This window comes from Triticum dicoccoides, chromosome 7A (genome assembly GCF_002162155.2).
Source record: "Triticum dicoccoides isolate Atlit2015 ecotype Zavitan chromosome 7A, WEW_v2.0, whole genome shotgun sequence".
Taxonomy (NCBI): Eukaryota; Viridiplantae; Streptophyta; class Magnoliopsida; order Poales; family Poaceae; genus Triticum; species Triticum dicoccoides.
In genome coordinates this window covers 202,786,108-202,808,806 of record NC_041392.1, presented here as the reverse complement: position 1 = coordinate 202,808,806, position 22,699 = coordinate 202,786,108, and positions in this window count along the sequence as shown.

The following is a 22,699-nucleotide window of genomic DNA, read 5'->3' as shown; positions in this document are numbered from 1 at the left end:
GGGCCCACGGCGGGCTTGCGGGCCTCGGGCGGCGGCGGTTCGCCGGGGTGCCACGTGGCACTGCGCGGTTGGCGGCGGTGGGATCCGGGCGTTGTCCGGCTCCGTCCGGACACGTCCGGCGGCGGCGGAGACGGATTTTTTTAGGGTTAGGGGGGAGAGGATCCGCGAATTTGGAATGGGGGTGTATATATAGGCATAGGGGGAGCTAGGAGAGTCCAAATGAGGTGCGGTTTTTGGCCACGCGATCGTGATCGTACGCTCTAGAACGTGGAGCAGAGTTAGGTGGGTTTTGGGCCAAATTGGAGGGGTGTTGGGCTGCAACACACACGAGGCCTTTTCGGTCCCTCGGTTAACCGTTGGAGTATCAAACGAAGTCCAAATGATACGAAATTTGACAGGCGGTCTACCGGTAGTAAACCAAGGCCGCTTGGCAAGTCTCGGTCCAATCCGGAAATGTTTAATCCTCACACACGAAAGAAAGCTAGAAATGACCACCGGAGGAGAACGAAGTGCCGGAATGCAAAACGGACAACGGGGAAAATGCTCGAAAGCATGAGACGAACACGTATGCAAATGCAATGCACATGATGACATGATATGAGATGCATGACAACGACAACAACACACGGAGACAAAACCCGAACCCGAGGAAATAAATATAACTTAACGCCGGAAACGGCAAGAGTTAGAGTACAAATTGGGAAAGTTACATCCGGGGTGTTACAATATGGATATCGGAGCACGAGGGATTTTATTAAAATAGAATGAAAATATTTATATTTTGGACATATTTTAATTAAAAGGGTAAAATTATGTGTATGTACGGCCGTGCGGAGCTGCATTCCCATGGCATGTATACACTCTATTAGTCTATGACTGACTGCGGCGGATCACTTTGTCTTTCTCATGTCAGGCTGCTGGGAGCTCCGAATGTTGGAATCATAGTAGAAGATATTAAAAAATTGCCCTATGATCCCAGGAACAATATGAAGATACATATAGGGTTTGGATCAATGATCATTACCGACTCTGGAGTGCAACGAAAGTAGATGAGTTGATGTAGATCGCACTGTCCCTCGAACAGTTGCTGACGATCCCGCGAACCGCCCTCGAACGATCCCCCGAACGGAAGACTGAAAGCACGACATCTCTACTTGGTTGCAAGCGTATGGTCTTCACGATTCGGCAGTGCTTCGCCGCCAGAGCTAATCATCACCGAAGAATTAGAGAAATAAGATTAAAACCACACTGAACTTCTAATTATGAGGATTAGAGGAACTAGGTTTAACTTTAATTAGTCAAGTAGGACCAACTAGAACTAAAATTAGATGAACTAGAGGAGGCTCCAAAACTTGTATGTCCCAAAGGGTAAAATCCTCTAATCTCAATTCTTGATTTGTGCCGGAATAGGGGGCTTCCCAGATCGATCTGAATGCTGACCGTCCGATATGTGGGTCCAAGCTGACGCGTCATGATCCTGTCCGTTCGTTGGCTCCAGTTATGATTCGGTGTGGTGCTCCTCCCGTTCGCCCCTCTTGTTTACAGGTGTTTCGGTGTGGGTGGGTGTGGGTGCTTCACGCGTCGGGGGAAGGGAGCCGTGGTGTGGTGATCCTCCCGTTCGCCCCTCTCGTTTACAGGTGGGACCAGAAGCGCCAACGTGGGTGGCTTTCCTCTCTTTGGGTGCATGTTTGGGTGTGGGTGGGTGCGGGCGCTTCACGCGTCGGGGGGAGGAAGCCGCGGGGGTGGGGGGGGCTTGTCGACGTGCTCGGCCGTCGTTCGTCGGCAGGTACGGGGTGTGCCCCGCCGGTCGAGTTGGCCGTTTGTGATTCGTTCGAGCGGTTCGGCACTGTTCGGCGGCGTGGGACGTGGTGGGTGGGTCGTCTCCTTTATCATGCGTCGTCGCCTGCCTCTTCTCCTCCTGTCCTCCTTTCGTTTCATTTCGAATCGGTGCTCACTCCTCTCCGTGCTCCTGCGCTCTGGTCTGCGACTCGTCGCTGGTTGGTCACTGATGGGCTCCGATAGCGGCGCACTGCGGTGACGTCGGTTAAGGTGGTTCTCCTCTCGGTTCTCTCCTCTTTTCTCCGCTCGATCTATCATGTATGACCGGTTTTGGATCTAGGGTGTGTGTTGGTTGCAGATCCGCTGTTCTCCTCTTTGTTGGACCTGGGTCCGCTGCACCGTTCTTCGATCTATGGGGTTGGTCGCCGACGGGCTCCGATGGCGGCGCGGTGCGGTGACGTCGGCTAAGGTGGTTCTCCTCTCGGTTCTCTCCTCTTTTCTCCGCTCGATCTATCGTGTAGGACCAGTTTTGGATTTGGGGTGTGTGTTGGTTGCAGATCCACTGTTCTCTTCGCTGGGCCTGGATCCGCTGCACCGTTCTTCGACCTTCGGGTAAATTTTTCTTTTGTCCCGAGCCATGTGGTCTTCTTCAGCCGAGATGGGCTTTTGACGTTTTTGACGGCTGCAATGTTCTTTGCAGTTGCTCCTGCTTGGTCAGCGAACCTACTCGTCCTCATTTGCGTGCTGGTCTTCACGTCTTGCTCCAAGGATCTGCAGGTCCATTGCACTTTCGCTTTCTCTTTGTTGATAGGCCTTTTTTGCGTCTTGTTTGACTCTTGTGCATATGTGTGCATGTGCTGGTTGGCTCGTTGTGGCACGCCTGTTGGTCGGGTGTGTTCGTGTGCTGTTCGTGTGCAGTGTGGTCTTTGTCTCTGAGTGGATTTTAGTTGTTCTTGCTTTTGTCTTGTTTGCCTGGTGATAGGTGACAGGTGTGTGTCTTTTACTACTTTTTTGGATCTTGCTACTCTGGATAGGTTCCTGGTGAATGGATTTTTGTTTTTACCACTCCATTAGGTGCTTGGCTTTGTCTGGGTTCATAGGATTTGTTTGTTGGTGGTTTTCTACCAACTTTTGTTTCCTTTCGAATTTTGTCAGGTACCTGCCCTTTTACTTATCAGGGGGTTGGGGGAAGATCTGCTTTAGACTTACTTATCATTAGCTTTGCTGGGTCCCTTGGTTAGTTCCTCTGTAGGGGATTTTTGTTTGTTTCATGTCCATGGATTTGGCAACGTCTAGCTAGATCACTAAAGAGTTTGTTGTTTTGTATGTGGGGTTGTGTTCAGGAAGCCATGGATGTATGTTGGCATGTGCCTTTTGGGTTTGTTTAAGCATAGGTTCATGCTGGCATGTGCCTTTTGGGTTTGTCTGCTGGAATGTGTCCCATGTGGATCAACCTGTTGTGTGGATTCGTCCAATGGCCTTCTGAAAAAAATGGAGAAGCATGGCATCTTCATGATCTTGTGTTGGGTAGTGTGGTCTGGCTGGGTTAATATGACTTGGTCCTGCCTTGTTTGAATTCATTGTTGTTTATGTTGAGCCTTGCTGAGGATTGTTTAGTTCACTGTTGTTTTTGTTTAGCCCTGTTCAGGATTGTATAGCTCATATCATTGATTTGGGGTTGGTATGGCTTGGTCCTGCCTTGCTTTTATGTCATTGTCGTTTGTGTTCAGCCTGTTGAAGGTTGTATGGCTCGTCTCACTGATTGGGAAGAGTGTTTGGTTTGGGTTCGGTGCATTGTGTTTCCAGGTGTTTTTTAGGTTCACTTTCATATATGTTTGTTATGTTGCCTCTTTGATTTGGGTGTTGCCTTTGTTGATGGTTTGCCTGTCTTCTACTCTCTGTTTTGCAGGTTGTTTCGGTCTAGAGGTTATTTCTTCGAGCCGGCCGTGTTGATAGGCCCTATAACGTGGTGGTGTTGTTGGTTGCTTCGCACTGTAAGCTATAACCAGATTGATTTCCTGTTGTTGGTTATGAGATTAATTTTCATTTCCTTCAGTATATATGCTCATGCGTTTGTCCCTTTGTATGGTGTGCGTCGGTATTTTCTCGGTTTTCCTTAATGTGTCATTACTACAGGCATGTTTATCCTGCGTTCTTCCTGTGTGCCTCTGTTTGAGGCTGTTGCGAGCTACTGTCGACTTCTGTTCCATTCATATGTTCGAGAGGTGGCATCTGATGGTTCTCTACTTGGAGGGGTTGAGATCGATGTTCTTGTTAGGGAAGATGTAGTACGGTGCCAAACACATTTTTCTGGGGCAGTTTGTTTGACGGCTGCTCCTCTTTAAACGATCAGGCTGCTTATCAAGCGGTCCGTTTTTTACAGGGCGTTTATGGCTTTGTTATTGCGGATTACAATTCTGAGAGCATGCTAGCGTATAAAGGTGTTGCGCAGTCGGCTGTGGTGCTTGCAGGCGCGCTTGCTCGGTCTACCTGGCCTTTGGTGCATTCAGGTGGACACAGGAACACCGCTGGTATAAATGCGAGTGTTCAGCTCCAGCTGTTGTATTCGCAGTTGGTTGGTTCGGTTCGTGAGTTATAGGGGCTGGTTAGGAGAGTGTGGGTAGTCTGTGTCAGAATTATTATAGTGTTCTATTAGGGATCTCTGTAATAAACAATTCAGCTTTATCATTAATTGAGGGTTCTTTGATTAATCATCCTGTCTAGGTTGCTCCTCTTTGGCATTTGTCTGTGTTTACATCTTCTGCCTTCGCTGTTGTTTTATCTCAACATGCAGTACTTGCATTCATGTTTGCTCATTGTTGGTGATGGCTCGTCGTCGCCGTGTGTTACATGCTCCTGCTGTTGGTGCTCTGGGTGTTCGTAAGAGAAAGAGTATGTTGTCTTGTGTGGTTGTTTGTTTATGTTTTGTTTGGTATGCACGTGTTCACTTGTGTTGGCTCTGTCGGTTTCCCAGGGGATGGCTGGTTCCCCGTTCTCACTCCTGCCATGTCGGCTAGAAACCGAAAAAGGCGTAAGTTACTTAGGACCCTTCATCGCCACGGTGTTACAGGTGCTAGTCTGCATGTTCCTGGGTGCATATTTATTTTGTTTGGTTGGTATGTTTCGGGTGTTGTTTCTCACAACAAAGGCGTCTGTAGATCTTGGGTTTATAGATGGGTTACCAGATGAGTTGCCAGCTGATTGGACCAGGTTTCCTGCTGAGGTTGTTGACAATCTCAAAGGTACTGGGTGTTAGGTTCCTGATAATTGTGCTTTCTCCTTTTCTTATGATGGCTGGCCTCTGAGTATTGCATTTTTTGTAGCGTCCTATAAGGACAGGTCCTACCATGGTCCTCCCGAGTATCAATGCCCGCATTGTAAGGCCTCTTTTTGGTTTGAGGAGAGGGTCAAGTCGTCTTCTTCATGGGTGTAACGTAAAATCGTTTATAATATTTGTTGCAAAGGTGGAAAAGTCGTTCTTAAACCCTTCAAGGAACCACCCGCTTTGTTGAATCGCTTGTTATCTTATGATGGTGATCGTATTTCCAAGCAATTCCTGACTAAGATACGACAATACAACTGCATGTTTGCATTTACATCTATGGGGGCGACCATTGATCATTCGTTAGAGGGTACGCGGGGTCCTAACCTTTACAAGATTTGTGGTCAGGTCCATCACCGTATTGGTTCTCTTTTGCCATCGAAAGATGAGTCGCCTAAATTCGCTGAGATGTATATTTATGACACTGCTAATGAAGTGGATCATAGGATGAATGCAGTCAATGTAGATGGTACTTCCTCAGGACAGTTAGATCGTTCTATTGTGGAGGGTTTAAAGGATATGCTTGACCAGAACAATTCTTTGGTTAAGAAGTTTAGGATGGCTAAAGAGAGGTTAGAGGAGCATCCAGCTGAGCTATAGCTATTAGGATCATTGCGCCTGGTGAAGGTGATGGTCCACAGTATAACCTGCCCACGGCTAATGAGCTGGAGGCCTTGGTTGTTGGTGATTTTACTTTAGACGCATCTTCTCGAGATATCATGATACATGATAGGGTTGAAGGGCTGTAGCAAATTAATTCTTTGCATCCAGCCTATATGCCATTGCAGTATCCACTGTTGTTCCCGTATGGTGAGAGAGGTTTCCAAATTGATGTTCCATATAAAGGATTGCGGGCCGGGGAAAAGACCAGGGGTAAAGTTACTATGCAGGACTATTACTGTTATGCGTGTCATTATCGCCCGGAATAGCCAAATCCTTACTTATGTTATGGGTCTTTCTCTTCACAAATTGTTGTTGACTGTCGCGCTTGCATTGATGAGCAGCGACTTTGGTACATACTTAGGCACCAGGATGATTTTTGATCTAAGCATATGCAGGGTGTTACAGATGCAGTTGGCCAGGGTTATGTCAATGGCTGGTCTGTTGGGAAAAAACTATTTGCCCGTCAAGTCATACTGGTGGGAAATGTTACTTTCAGGAGAACTTCCAAGATGGTCTTGCAATCTGTCGAGTGCATGGTGCCCCTGATATTTTTACTACTTTTACATGTAATCCAAAGTGGCTTGAGATCGCTGAGGCCTTACTATTAGAACCTGGACAAAAGCCACGTGACAGGGCTGACATTGTTGTTAGGGTCTTTAGTATGAAACTTGATGAATATCTAGATGAGATTAAGTTGGGGCATGCCTACGGTCCTATAAAGGCTGGTACTATCTTTTGCCCTTTCAGTCGGTCTGCTCTCTGGGATTTTCTGCTTAGTTCATATGTGTTTCTCTGTTTTTTTGACCTGCTGTTGTTTTTGCTTTTCAGTTCTATACAGCGTTGAGTTCCAAAAACGGGGACTGCCACATGCTCATATCCTTGTTTGGTTGAAGGGAGATCATTCAAAGGTTAGTGCAGATGTCATTGACTCCTTTGTGTGTGCCGAGATCCCAGATCCTCTTGTTGATCCACTGGGCTATTCATTAGTTTTTGAGTTTATGATGCATGGCCCGTGTGGCGACATGAATGATAAGTGTGTTCGTATGAAAAAAGGTGTTTGCTCTAAGCATTTCCCTAAGAGTTTTCAGGATATGACAACCATAGATGAAAATGGATACGCTTTGTATAGGCGTCGTGACAGCGGGCACCGTGTGTTTAAAAATGGTCACTATCTTGACAATAGACATGTTGTTCCTTATAATATGACCTTACTTAAAAAAATTCAAGGGCACATCAATGTTGAGTGGTGTAACAAAACACAAGTTATGAAATATCTATTTAAGTATGTCACGAAAGGCCCAGATTTTTCAAAAGTGGTTTTGGAAAGAGCCAATGCTGAGAGCAACGATGATCATGCTTCTGCCTCTGATGGAGTGGATGAGATTAAAGAATATCGAAGCTGTAGGTATATATGCGAGTATAGTGGTTTGTGGCGTATATATGGTTTTATTATACACGGAAAGATTCCCTCTATTGAGCGTTTGGTTGTTCATTTGCCAAATATGAACTTTGTTAGTGTCAGTGCCCAAGCAAATCTAGAACCAATAGCTGATTCTCACTTCCTAAGAAAAACAATGCTCACTGAGTGCTTCAAAGCTAATTTAGAGTTTGAGGAAGGTTTAGGATTGACGTACTGTGATTTCCCTACTAAATTTACGTGGGATAGTGCTGATAGGTCATGGCATGTTAGAGAGGGCTGCCAAAAGATAGGCCGCATTTACTATGTTCACCCAACAAGTGGCGAGTTATATTACTTGCGGATGCTTCTTATGATTGTAAAAGGAGCAACGAGTTACGAAGACCTTAGAACCTTTGAGGGTGTTGTTTACGGTACTTTCAAAGAGGCATGCGCAGCTAGAGGTTTACTGGGTGATGATCTAGAATGGTATCGTGCATTTGATGAAGCATCCATCTGGGGTTTTGGGCCAAGCCTTCGACAGTTGTTTGTTACTATGCTTATTCATTGTGGGGTTAGGGATGAGAGATTGTTCTTTGAGCGGTACTGGGTTACGCTTGCTGATGATATTAAACATCGTGTTAGGCTTGCCATGGGTAATCTTGAATATGAAATGCCAATTGACCAACTTAGAGACCTGCTGCTTGAGGAGCTGACTGATGTGTTTGTTAAAAATGGGGCTCAGATAAGCGACTTTAATCTCCCTCCTAAAACATCCTTTGAAATGACTTTCTATGAAAATAGGTTGATCCGTGAGGAACTGTCGTACGACTCTGAAAAACTTGCAAAGGAAGCTATAGTTTTGCATGGGATGCTTAATCTTGATCAGCGAGCTGCTTACCAGACTATTGTTGACTGTGTTTTACAAGAAAATTATGGTGTTCTCTTTGTTTCTGGGTATGGTGGCACTGGGAAAACTTTTCTTTGGAATGCTATAATCTCTCTCCTCAGGGGACAAAAAAAATTGTTTTGACTGTTGCGTCTTCAGGTGTTGCGGCTTTGTTACTTGCGGGTGGTAGGATTGCTCATTCTTGATTTAAAATACCTATTTTAATAGACCAGACCACCCTGTGTGATATCAAAAGAGGCACGCACTTGTCGAATCTTATAAGAGATACCTCTTTGATCATCTGGGATGAAGCACTTATTACAAGCAGAAGATGCTTTGAGTGCTTAGATCGAACTTTGCGTGACCTTCTGTCCTGTGATGATCCTTTTCTTGTTGATGTTCCATTTGGGGGGAAAATTGTTGTCTTAGGAGGTGACTTTAGACAAATAGTGCATGTTATTGAAGGTGGGTCTAGACCAGAGATTGTCGATGCAACCATAACAAATTCTCCTATTTGGAAATCTGTTTTGGTCCTGCGTTTGTCCATCAATATGCGTCTCTCAATGCCTGGTGCGGATCCTGTGTTACAGCAAGATGTGGCATTGTTTAGTAAGTGGGTGTTAGATCTTGGAAACGGAAAACTCCCAGCAACCAAAAGGGAAGGAGAATCTGAAACCACATGGATAAAAATACCTGATGACCTCTTGATTCATACTGATAGAGATAACATTTCTGCCATAGTTTCGTCAACTTATACATATTTTCTTGCAAACTATGATAAACCCGGGTACCTTCGTGAGCGAGCTATTCTAACCCCAACCAATGAGGTGGCTGAGAAGGTTAATATTTATGTGATGTCTCTTGTGCCGCAGAGTGGTCGAGAGTACTTAAGTTGCGACTCAATATTTGAAGCCCCTGATACTGTGAAAGAAAGCAATGTTTTTTATCCTCGAGAGGTTTTGAACGCGGTTTCTATGATAAATTTTCCTGAGCATAGAATATTCTTAAAACCCGGTGTTCCTATCATGCTTCTTAGAAATTTGAGTCAAGCCAACGGCCTATGCAATGGGACTCGCCTGATTGTTAGAGAGTTGGTTGATCGTGTGATTCAGGTTGTTATTATGACGTGTTCTCATATAGGAAACGTTGTCTACATACCCAGAATAGAATTGACAGGGAAGAAAACCAAATGGCCTTTCATCTTGAAGCGACGACAGTTTCCTATTATATTGTGCTATGCGATGACAATAAATAAAAGTCAGGGTCAGACCTTATCTTCTGTTGGAATATATCTGAAGCAGCCTGTGTTTACTCATGGGCAGCTTTATGTTGCTGTGTCACGCGTCACGTCCAGGAAATCCCTTAAGTTTCTTATAGAAGATAAAGACGAGAAGTGCGCGTCTAAGACTCGAAATATCGTCTATCTCGAGGTTTATGCCTCGGCTGGTTCCTTTTGATCTTTCTCGCGTTGATCCTGTAGTGGTTACATATGCCTTTGCTTTTGTTCGGACTGTTTGTAACACTTTATGCTTTCCTACTATACCTGATTAGCATGTCTGCAATCACTACTGCATGTGCATATTTAATATCATTGCCTTACTCGTCGTGATACTCTTTTGCCACGCTTCGGATAAACTTGCTGGCCCTGCAGTGTGAATATGCTTTTGGTCGTTTCCTTAGGTTCTCTTGTCCTGCTCGATGTTGTGTTTTGAGTGTGCCTGTCCTCTAACCCAGGACTTGGGACATGTCTCGTGTGATCCCGTCCGTCCCTATCGCTGTATCTTGCAGATGATTTTTTTTCTTCATGCAAGGTTCTTTTCTATATCATTGTCAGTTTGTGAATGTGTGCCATTTGATACCCTCCATTGCTGTTTTTTCGGCTTTATATGTGCTTTCCTTGATGCTCACTCCTTTCAAACTACTGTTTCCTTTTTACAGATGGAGTTTAGCCCTTTGTCTCAGCTTCGCCAGGGTACCACCATCTGGCGCATTCGTGTTTACGTCTCTAGGTTGTGGCAGCATCGTGGTGGAACTGACCATGGCCCTATCAAGCATACAGATATGGTCCTTTTGGATGCACAGGTATAGTGTCCACGCCCCTTTTTAATGGTTGTCGTTGTCCGCAGGCATTTACATATCCTTGTTTATATGGTTACTTATACTCTGCTCCTTCGATTGATAGGGCAATCACATGTACGCTAAGGTCCCAGAGAAGAACGTTGATAGCTTTATCAATCGTATTGAAGAGGGGAAGATCTATGACATCCGAAAGTTCCTGGTTTTCCCAAGGAAATACGTTTTTAAATTGGTGGAAGGTCATTCAATGATAAAGATTACAAAGCGCACTGAGCTTGTGGAGAGGACTGGAATGGAGGCGGAGTTCCCCTTCTGTACGTATGCGCTTACTCCGATAGCTCATCTTCCCAGGCCAGCAGACATGCCTGAGCGCTTTACAGGTGATTCTGCAAATGATCAGCTTCTGTCTTCTGTGTTTAGTTGGGGATCTTCAATAACCTCTTTTCCTTCCTTAGATGTCATTGGTTTGATTACTGGAATTTCTGAGGCTGTTCAGTATGTTAGTGCAAGCCGGACTGAGCCTTCCACTAAACGAGTTATTCATTTGAAAGATCTCACGTATGATCCTGATGTTTCCTTTGTCTTCAGAAGCATGTACATTTTGCAAATGGTTCCCTGTACCTAAGCACGTATTGGTTTAATTTACGCAGGGGCCATCAGATCACGGTCATACTGTGGGGAGAAGCAGCCCTGAATTTTGAAGCTGATGAGGTGATGGAGCTCGGCAGCACCGACCCTTTCATAGTCATCCTTGTTGGTACATTGGTCAAGACTTATGATGGTGAGGATACTTGATTTTGCTTAGCTAGGTTGTCACATCTCATATTTGGTACCTGCTTTGGTTTCTCAGTATCATACAAATAATTGTGGGCTCCTCCTTTAATATAGGTCATAGGGGTGTGAGCGGCAGTGCTGCCTGCCGATGGTACATCAATGAAGACCTTCCTGATATCCGTGACTTCCACAACAGGTGATTTAGTTTGTTCCTTCCTCTGCATCCAATATTGTCTGTATGCACGCCTACTGATCGCTGCTCGCCCAATCTTCTTGACCAACTTCGAATGACCAGTGATGTGGGTCATCTATGTTTCGGAACATGATTCTTGTTTGTCATTGACCTATAGGCTCCGTGACAATTTCACTGCTATTCAGCATATCAATTTACCTGGACAGACAGCTGCTGAAGTGGATGCACGGGTTAACTTAGAGACAAAAACGGTTCGAGAACTGGCTAATCTGGATATGTTTGATAACCGGGTAATTAATTTACCATACTAGTCTTTCCGTTGAGAACCGATTGTTCTTCGACTATTTTTATCTAACACATTTCCCTGCTTTGGTTATAGGATGCCCGGTTCTTTTGCACGGCTGTTCTCAGCAGACATAATCCTTCTCAACGTTGGTGGTTCTCTTCATGCACTACCTGTCACAAGTCTTCCCTTCCAGATGGTACTGCCTACAGATGCTCAGATCCAGCTTGTGTTGGAATAGATGCAATACCAAGGTAACTATCTGTTTGGAGAACCGTGCCTACTACCATATGAGCTATTTGTTTTGGTTTGTTGCTTTTATTGAGATACATCTTTGCCTTGTCTTGGAGGTACCGGATTTGTTATGTTGCAAGAGATGATGATGCAGAGGTCAATGAGCCTGGCGAGGCTGAGTTTGTCTTCTTTGACAGGGTGGGAAGGGAGCTGGTTGGAGCACCACTGATAAGTCTTTTACGCCATGGGCGATCACCTATTGCCCCGCTTCTAGAGATTGTCAAGTCTGCCCGCGGAGACCCTGTCACACCACGAGAGCTCTCTGATGTTATCTCAAGGAAATTCCGTTTCGTTGTCTCCATATCAAGCAAGTGTTTCACCAGTGATGATGATGAGCTGTCATTCCAGGTGCTTAGGATTGACACGCCTCTAGGAAAGCAGCCACAATCTTCAGTAGCGTATCGAGCTTCAAGTGTAACAACTGGAGCAACTAGCTCGGGATCTTTGCCAAATGAGAGTCCTCCTCCTTTAACAGCGCCATGTGCATCATCCAGCAGTCTACCCCCTGGCAGTTCCACGCCCCCACTTTCGGTTGTCAACACCCCTGAGGTTCAACTCCATTCTTATCGTGTTTGCTCTTATAGATTGGTTATTTGCTCTGTTTCTTTGCTTTGCCCAGTCATTTGATCAGTTTTTCCCTTTTCGATAAGAGCCAGGCTCTGCTTTCTGCTTTGTCATCCCCGCCTTCTGTGACGAAGCCATGTGTGGCTAGGTCAGTGCAGTTACACTCAATTTAACATTTTCCTTTTGTGCTGGTGATGTACCTTTGTGTTTCATACATTTTCTCTATCTTTTACAGCGGTGTGGCATCTGAGGTTAAATCAAAGGCTCAACGGGGACTTTTCAAGGACAATATGCCTGTCTCGGCTGCCCCTATGATATCTGATCCAGTTGACAATCCTCTTGATGATGAGGACTGCAACGGCTTGGTAATTTCCCCATCATCTATCTTTGCAAATATCTCTTGCCGATCTATACTTATTTATGTATACATCTTTCCTCTCACAGGGCAGAAGGTCTGTCACTGAGCAGGAGAGATCACCCCTGCTTGCTGGTTCCACCGAGACAGATGCCCTGCCAGTACCTGATCAGGCTTCTGATGCAAAGAAGTAAGCTCTGTTTCTTTACTTGTGTCCGGGCATTTTGCTTCCATTGCAAAACGATTTAATTTTCCTTGCTGTTTTTCAGGCCTCGCCTGTCTGTGCCTGCTGATGCTCGAGGCAACCCGAGCAAGCGGGGGGAAAAGAAGTAGGAATACTGCCTGGGTAAGCACATGGCATTCTTTTTCACGATTTCATTTTAGGTGTCTTGTGACCTGCGTTTACAACGACTGTTCTCATTGATGGTTTCCTATTTTTCTGGCTGTTGTTCCAGGAGGCAACGCAACTTTTGGAGATCCAACGCTTTTGGGTAGTGTCATTGTAAATTGGTGGTTCCTTACCGGTATGCTTGTACGAGCGATTCCCCTGCTTGAGCTACCGCTCGCAGGCACTTAACACCACATCACTTGGTTGCTTATGGGTGACAATGACTGCGATCAGTCATGTTGCTGTCCATCCGGACTGTCATGCTACCTGGCTAGAAACCGTCTTTTTGACAGGTTTGGATGACTTGGCTCACTCTCTACAATTTCATTTCCAGGTTTACATATGTATGATGCCTTGTGCTTATTACTTGTCCGTTGCATCTGTCCAGGATACATGATCAATGCATCCGTGCATGCCCTGGACTCGGCGCCTGAGGTGAAATGGGAAGGCGAGTGGCTGGACATGCCCTGTGAAGTACTTTTGGCCCTGTTGTTCCAGTTTCGGTCATGGCGATATCTGTGTGTGGAGGGCAGAAGTACTTGTGTCAGGATTATTACCTTTGTAAATCAAAAGGCGATTGATACACTCTGATCACATCGTCGTGGCTCTACTTTGTACTCCAGATGTTTATGAATCGTTGAACCTAATCTATGCCCGTGTTGTCTTTCTTATTTTAATTTGTGTAAGCTTTATCTCTTGGCTCCCCTGTGGGTTGTTTCTTATGTCTTGCTCGGTTCTGGTGTTAACAGGTTATCCTGATAAATTATTTGGCAAAGTAAGCACTCTGTGTTATCATGTGTGTCATGTTTGGTACATCCTCATAGCCCCTCTGGTTCATACCCCTCTTGGAGGACCTCTGCTTATGCAAGGTGCCTTGCATTAGCTTTTGCTTCCAAGCAATTGCACCACTATATAGGTATCGGTCTGAACCATGGCCAGGTTCAGAGCTATATAAACTTCTCATGTACTGCCGAGTCTGAATTTTCGACCTACCTCTTTAGTTTGAGTATGTGAACTAGCTGCATTCATCCATATGATAGTATCTGTTTTCTCTTTTGAATTTCCATCATGATATTATAAAACCGTGGCCGATGCATCAACGACCCGCTTGCTATTACGTTGTTGTTTTTTCCATGAGAACCATATGAAGCTTTAACCCTCTCATGGGCTTCTGATTTGGCCCACCTGTATATCGGCCTGCATATACTGCCCGTCTGCTCCGTTAGGTTTCCAGCTTGGTTTTTCCCCCTCCGGTCGGTGGCGCATCTAGGGTTTCGCCTTCTCATCCTTCTGGTAAGATTCTTCTTGCTTCCATTCTCCTCTCCTGATGTAATGGCGTGCCACCCCATACTCCCCATGTCCAGGCCTTGTCATTGCTTTCCTCGACGTGCCATTACGTGTTCCTAAGCTTCTGCGTGCCTTCAAAAATCTCCTTGCACATCTTTTTGATTTTGATTGTATCGATCTAGAGTACCCACATGTTCTTTGCCTTATTCTTATCGCATCTGGAATCTAACAACGGTTATCTTGGTGCCGTTCTTGTCAGATGGCTTGTGTTGCTCTGTCCAACCTGCACGCCGGCAGGGGTGAACAATCTGTCTGTGTCCGTCTGTCACGCCTATGGCATTACCGTGGTGGTTTGGAGAATGGACCTGTCAAAGTTGTGCACATGGTTCTTCTAGATGCTCAGGTACAAATTAAAGCCATTTAGAAGTATATTCCTGATGCTCGGCGCTGCTGTGTGTTTAGGATAATGCGTTACTTTTGTAGGGTAACCATGGTTACGCAACTGTCCCAACGGATATTCTTGCCGCTCATTTTAACATGCTACATGAGGGCGTGGTGTATGAATTTAGTCGATTTGCCGTGCTTCCTCGGCCAATCATTTTGAACCCCGTCGACGCACCGTTGATGATCAGATTTACACGATTTACAGTCATAAAGAACTGTTTCCACCTAAACAACGAGTTCCCAGAGTGGACGTTCCACTTGACTCCAATTAACGAGCTACCCCCTACAAATGATACTCCTTAGAACTACATAGGTGATGGAAATTACACCAGTGGTTCTTCTTATGTTCTACAATCCATTATTCTGCAAAAATTGTTGTCTGTTAAATAGTAGGTTCGCATTTGCTCATGTAGATGTTATCGGAGTCATCACGGCAATCTCTCCTGTCAAAGCTATTCGGGTGCCTCACACACTTAGACAAGTATTCAAGCGACGTGTACTCCTATCTGATCATAAGTATGTGTTATGGTTTCTTATCTTCATGTATTGTTTTATTTTTCTACTGGCCATTTTTCATAGCAGCTCATCCTATCGGTACCCTTCTGTTCTCATATTATTTTAGTGGCAACGAGCTTGGGATAACCCTCTGGGGTGAAAGAGCTATTCCATTTAATGGAGAAAGTGTTCATTTCATGGGCCAAACAGAACCAGCTGTAGTTATCTTTGTTGGCGCCAACGTTTTTGTTAATGAAGGTTCGCTAAGAAACAGACTGATGGATTGGTGCACTTCTTTCTTATTGTCTTTGTGTGTTTGACGATTGTGACGTTTGCCATAAGCTAGGATCTAAAGAGTTGTCTGGAGGATGTGCCTGCAAATGGTATGTCAACCATGACATACCAGATATAAATATATTTAGGAGCAGGTAAGGAGTGTTGGGCTATTCATATGACATTTCTTCTTTCTGACTTATACTTATGTACTATGTTGTCTTTGTTTGTCAGGCTCCCACCCTCGTTCCCAGCAATTGAGCGCCTTCCTGCGTCGTCTAGCATTATCCTCCAGGCCCAACATGCTGATGTCCTTCCTACAGCATTATTAACCCACCTCATGAACATTAATCTATATCACAAGGAGGTAACAATGTAGTCCCTGATAGTATTAACTGTCTTTCTATATAGTGTTTATGATTTATGCATTTGCAAGAATGCTACTAATACACCGCCTTCCTTTGCATCATAGGCAGGAACGTTTCGATGCAATGTGATAATTACAAGGGTTTCACATTTGAAAAAATGGTGGGCCACCTTCTGTACGTCCTGCCACTATATGTCCATGCCAGCTGCGACGTCGCTCACTCAGCCTGATGTATATACATGTGGGCGCCATGGTTGTTCATCTACCAGTGCAACAATAGGGTAAAAAGAACTCGTATTTACATTGGTTCATAGTATTTCTTTTGCTTCTCTTATAGTTTGTTTGCTAATGACCAGGTACACATTATTTGTCCTTGCAAAAGACCGAAGCAGAGAAGCCGAGTTTGAATTGTTTGGATCGAAAGGGCAACAGATTGTCGGTCGATCTGCTGGTCAGGTCGTTCGCAATAACATGCGTCATGACCCTGCTATTCGCAATGTTCATGTGGCGGCCTCGATGCTCAGGAAAACTCCTCCTGAACTTTTAGGCTTGCTTGGCATGAAATGCACGTTTCATGTTCGTGTGTCGTCTGACGGTTTCTTTGGAAGGTGGCCGGCGTTTCATGTTGATGCTATTGAGTCATTCGAGGCTCTGAAGACCAACCTCTCTGTCATGGATCTGCTTACCCCGTCGTGAAGCCACACCGTCGTGCAACTGCTCATGAAATTGATGTAGATATTCCCTGCAGTTGATCTCTGCCCTGCTAACTGCCCTCTTGGTCTTTTGGCCTAAACCTTTTTAGTACGATGAATGTAGATACAGCAGTATGTATGGACCATGTTATATTAGCTACGCCTTTGTTATCTTTTGCCTTAGGCTCAGGCTACTCTCAAAAAGACGATAAGATTAGACGTTTTTGCACATTCCAGTTGGCTAGCTGATCAGTCTATTTTCCTAAATGTACGTCTGCTTGTCCTCATGCTATGTTGATGCTCATCTAAATTGTAGATTTGTGATGCGACCGCTATATTGTCTACTACTGATGTGATCGGTTATAAGCAATTTATACCATGCCTTTCCATTTGTTTTGCCATTGCATTCTTCGTTGCAAGTGGATTTTCATGAGGTTATAACAGTTTAGCCCACGCCTCTAGCCTTGGTTTCTGTTGTACTGGTAGGTGCTATTGATTTTCCCATGGAGGGGCAATGCTCATAAAATAACATTTTTACTTCGGTTACACATGAATTTAGTATCAAGCCAAATCTAGAATGCAAATCTTGGTTAGCGAGTTGAAAAAATGTTCATCACTCTCAAATTTTATTCATCAAATATTAGAAGTTGTTACTCCTTGTTAAAAAATGCTCGTATAAATTTGTTCGTCAAATTAAATAAAATGTTTATTCTCATTTAAAACATGTGCCCTGTCTTGCCATAATGACCGCTTCTTTTACATCGTCCAGTTTTGTTAATATTTTTAACCTTCTTAAATGACGAGTTACTCCTGAGAAAGAAGATACATAAAATCAACAAAAAGCGAAGAGCAAAAGTAATAGAAAATTAATTAAAGAAACTGAAACACTCAGCCTCGTTCATGGCCCGGCCCAATAGGTATTCGGCCGCACGGGATAGGCTGATTTAACATGCAGAGACGCCGACGCAGTGAATAGGCATGCAGCCCATTTAAATTCTTTTGGGCTTCCGTTCGCCAGACCCGTAAGTAGAGGCTTGTTGTATTTCCTTCTCTGCTTTATCCAAACTAGGTCACACCTGGGTCATTTCGTTCGCCTTCTCGACTGCGTTTTGCCCTGGCCTCTTGCCACGCCGCCGCCGCCTGCCATCGAGCCTCTGGTCTGCGCCCGCACTTCCCCCTTCCTGCCTCGACTTCTCTGTGAAGGTACAACCGTGCTTCGATTGGCAGATGACCTTGCTTCCTTTTACCATTCGGTTCATGCTTTCGTCTTCTTGATCTCCAAGATCCACCGGTTGCACTTTCAGGTTTCTATGTCTGGCCAGGAACCCCAAGATCACGGCTCTTCGAGCTCGGCTGCCTCCACCAACAATAATCTGCGGGCGCTTGCCCAGGTTGGTCCGGCCATACTCTTTCCTTTGTTTAGTTTCAACGGTAGGGGCAAAACGTTTTCTCTTTGATAGATATGTAAACGACGATATGTACCCTAGACACAGGTTGGGCTAAACGAAAAAGAAACTGAAGTAAGAAATTGGATTTGTGTAGATAGGCAGTTTGATTAAACAAAAATCCATGAATTTTGATGGATCAGACCGGTTAGACTATAGTTAGGTATGCTACCTCTGAAAGGTTACACACAGTTCGGTGCACCTGCTCTGTCCTTGCCTTCTTGGCTGATTAAATGCTATATAGTTTTCTTGATTTAGTGAATCGAACCATATATTGACCGCATTGATATTCTTAAAATCATTCCTATACATATAATAGTGTCCTGCTATTCATCCGTTGGTAATTCACATCCTGTCGTACTGCAGGATGCTACAAGGGTGTTCAAAATCCCACACAAGGTGATACTTGAGATGCTCCTTGCAAACCTTGGCCTAGGCCCACCCCAGTACGAGAATGCTATCCATGAGGATAGTAAGGTTCGCGTTACAGTTAACTTCAGCACTTCTGGTCTGGATCCTGGAGGCTCAATTGTCGATGTGTCTGTGCCAGGAGAGTATTGCATAGACGAGGTCACTGCCGAAGATAGCGCTTCTATCAAAGCAGTCAGATACATAGAGACTATGACCAACACGGTTGTCAGAGACATAAACTATGCAAAAACAAAGCGCCAGGAAAATCATATCGCATTTCTTGAAAATCAGATCAAAGAATCAGAAATCAAAGGCAAGAAGCTTAGCAGAGGTTGGCATCTGTCTACTAGATATATGTACTACTTTTCTGAACAAATGCGAAATGCGGCTGTGATGAACCTCCCTTTTGGAGATCTCCCAGATGTAGTTGAATACAGGAGCGGCCGTCTCGCAAAGGCGCTGCAAAGAAGAATGTGATGGTGAATATCCTTTACCCCAGGATATCACCAGCTGCATTATCCGTGGAAATATCTTCTAATTCTGTGCATAGGATGTGCCCGCTTTTGTTTATGTGCTGTCACCATCTAGGTTAAACTAGGCTCTATCGAACATGCCCTTTATCGTTTAATGAGATGAAGGCAGTGATTCTCTCGTTTCGTATTTACTGTTATATACCATTTTTTACACTGTCATTTGTGCCTGATCTCTACCATGCTTCCTGTGCTCAGCCTATTTAATTATGCATGTCCTTTGCCTGGCAGAATTATCATAGCTTCATCCTCACCCAGTTAATTTCTCTTTTTCATAGATGATGATATGGAGATCGTTGAGATTTCGGATACATATCTACTCAGAGGTATATTAGATAAGCTCGACCTTCCAGCACCGCGCTATCACTCTCAGACACATCGAAGGGGCCAGTTTGTGACTGATGTTACATTTTATCCCTCGAAAGAGCATCTGCGACACCCGCCTACACCGGTCCAGCTCTCGAGCTCTCCCCTGCATAACTTGCAGAACACAATAGATGTAGTTTCTCAAAAGGCAATACACTATATGGAAGATAACCAAAGCAAGGTTTTGCAAGACTACAACTATATTGAATTGAAAAGATCAGAGGAGGCCAACTTACAGCTTACTGACCTACTAGCTGAGAAAGATGAAACGATCAAAGGGCTAGCAATGACCACTGGTAACTACATAGGTGCTGTCTTTTCAATCTGTGATTGGATATCTTCCTTGGCTGTATCTGAGTCACTTCCAGCTGGGCCCGCGCTAGCCATTGAGTTGGCTAGGAAGATTTCAGAAGTTGAGTGTGCTGTTGCTCGGCTGAGCAAGCTTTCACATGACGCCCTTCATCTCCTCAGGGTTGCATTTGGTTATCCAGAGGAACAAAACGATGGTGACTCGGATGACCACATCCTCGACCTTTAGAATTTAAACAACCAACTATGAAGACAATTTACCTGTTGTCCTTTTGGTTCACGTGCTGTAATCCCGGTGATTTGGTGTTGAACTTAATTAGTACATGCGCCTATATAACTGCCTTATTCTATCCTGGGTGTGCTGGGCTAACTCTCTCTGTTAAATTACATTCCTTTAAAAATATCTCCTTCTCCGTCGCAGTTGGTTATCGTCGGCCCATCCCAAAAGCACCTTAGATCAGAAGGATAGATACAGCACATTAGCGATGATGGCATTTTCCTTTTTCCTACGCGTTATGTGCTACTATGTTAAATCACTCTCGCTGCCCGGTGGGCTTCTCTCGACTGGGCCCACCGTATCCCAGTGGATGGGTAGGAGTCCCGGTACAAAAGAACCAGACGATCGCTAGACCACCAGTTAGATCACCATCACCAGAAAAGGACACGTGCGGCCTCCCTACTTGGCTGGAGCAGTGGCTTCTACTGTTCGTCATCGGTGCGGGAGGTGATTCTATTCACTCACCGTCTCACATACGCATCCAACCACTCGCTCTGATCCCCTTCCTCCACTTCATTCCCCTGCTTCTCTCCTCGCAGTTCCTCTCAGACGCATACCTAGATCCATGTTGCTGCTCAAATCGATGAGCGGTGCGAGATGAAGAAGAGCACATCTTGCTACGATTGATCTTTACGGCAGGTATTTCTCCTCCCGCCGTTGTATTTCGATCTGGTTCGTCTATGGACATGGGTTTGCTAGGTTTCCTAAGTGTTGTTCCTCCCCGTCTTGCAGCCCGAGCTCTTCCCTTCGATTCACCGTCTCTGAGAACTCTAGGCCAGCTAAATCATTCGCCAACGCTCGGTTCTTATCAGAAGGTAATTTCTAAAATCTAACCCTGCTTAAGATAGAGAGGTGTGAGTTAATAGCCGTGAACTTGATGCGAACAGACATGCACCTAGATAAAAAAAACAGATCCTATAAATAAAGACACAAATTTGCAATGCCATATGCATACCCACATTTAAATATTATTGGTTTATCCCCTGTCCTTTCATCATTACTGAACCACATCGACTTGTAGAAATAGTATAATCACCGGCCCTTTTGCATGGTTAAGAATACTGTGAGGACTAAATTAACCGTACTTGCATTTTATTCTGATCCAAGCCCTCTACTGAATGAGATCCTAGCTCTCACTTCATTTATGCATACAAAATTACAAATAAAGCATTTATAATCCATTACCCTTCCAAAGAAGGTATCTCATTCTCCATCTTGTTTTGTTAGTACTCCTCTTCCAAGCACAGCCTCGAACCTAACTACATTTTATAAAGTACATACTTGTTGCCTCGCTGAATTTACTGCATGCGTTGATTTCTCTTTCTCACAAACTACAGCAGACAACGAATAAGAATCATATGTTCGATTGCATCCAAAGCATTGGCTTGCTTGCTTACTCTTCCATTTTAAAAATAAGTGTTGTTTCCGATGTCATACACTCTTACTACACTATTATTTTTGGACCAAGTTTCAACATGAACCCTGTGGACCTTCCTTCCAAAGTCATCCTGGATGCTATGTTTGACAAAGTCGGCCTTCCAGCGGCCGCCTACTCTGCACGTGCAGTTCATCGCGGGTGCCTTGAAGTCACTGTCGCCTTCCATCCAATTGCCAGTGAACTGGAGCGTCCTGTTAGTCAGACATATATTTCAACCTCTGCTTTCACTGATCTGGAAGAAGCGCAGAATCATGTTGCGCATAAAGCCATGGAATTCATGGAGCAGGAACACAGTGTGGTCCCAGGTGATTATAACTATAACAAACTTCAATCTGCTAGGCTTAATAACGAGTCACTGCGTGAGCGTCTGAAAGAAAAGGATCGTAGTATCGAAACACTGAAAAAGGTCAATACATCTCTGGCGCAGCAACTGGAAGAGAAGAACAACACTCTTGACTCCATTATGAAGACAAACAAAGACATGATGGAGAAGGTGGCTGAAAGAGATGATGTCATTGAATCCATTAAAAATGTCAATCAAACACTACTGAAGCAGCTTGATGAGAAACAAGATATAATAAAGAAGCTCAGCAAAGGCTGGGATAACTCACTGGATACCGGATTTTCAGCAACCATCCAACTTCAGCGTCTGATTGACGAGGGCATGTCCCCTAGATCAACGCATGCAGACATTGAGCTCAATACGACTCTCCAGAATGCTCAGCACATATGTGAGTACCTTGAGCAGAACACCATCCTTGCTGTTGAGTACCTGCAGTCCATTGGGACATATCCATATGACCCAAAGTCAGGCTTTACTGATGAGGAAGACAACTGTTCAGTAGACCCCGAACCCGTGCCACTAGAGAATCCACCCTACATGAGAAGCTGGCTGGATGATGAGGAGATCTTTGACAGTGAAGGTAATTGCTCTGCAGACTTCGACACTTTGCCCGAGGAGCACTTCTGATGCAGCATCGCCAACTTGCCGACGCAACCCTCTTGAGGATCGCTTGGTGGTATCAACTTGCTATCTTCTACTACGTGGTCTGTGCATCTTACATATGTGCTACGACCGTTGCTCTCCTATGTAATTCCCTACCGAACTTATTATCTATGTAAGCTATGTGGCATGTGTTGCACTACTCTACTCTATTATGCACTACCCCAACCCACTCAACTTATCTATGTAAATTATATGGTGTGTACCAGGGATGTACTCGATTAACTCCCAGCCTATCGAACTTAACTATGTAAATTATATTTGTCGTCGTGCTATTCTGAGCTATGCATGCAATCCTTAATTTGAACATGCTCTGTTGTATGGTTTGCATCAATGCTATGCCATCTGTGATGTGAGGCACTGCTTCTGTTTAATCATGCGCATTG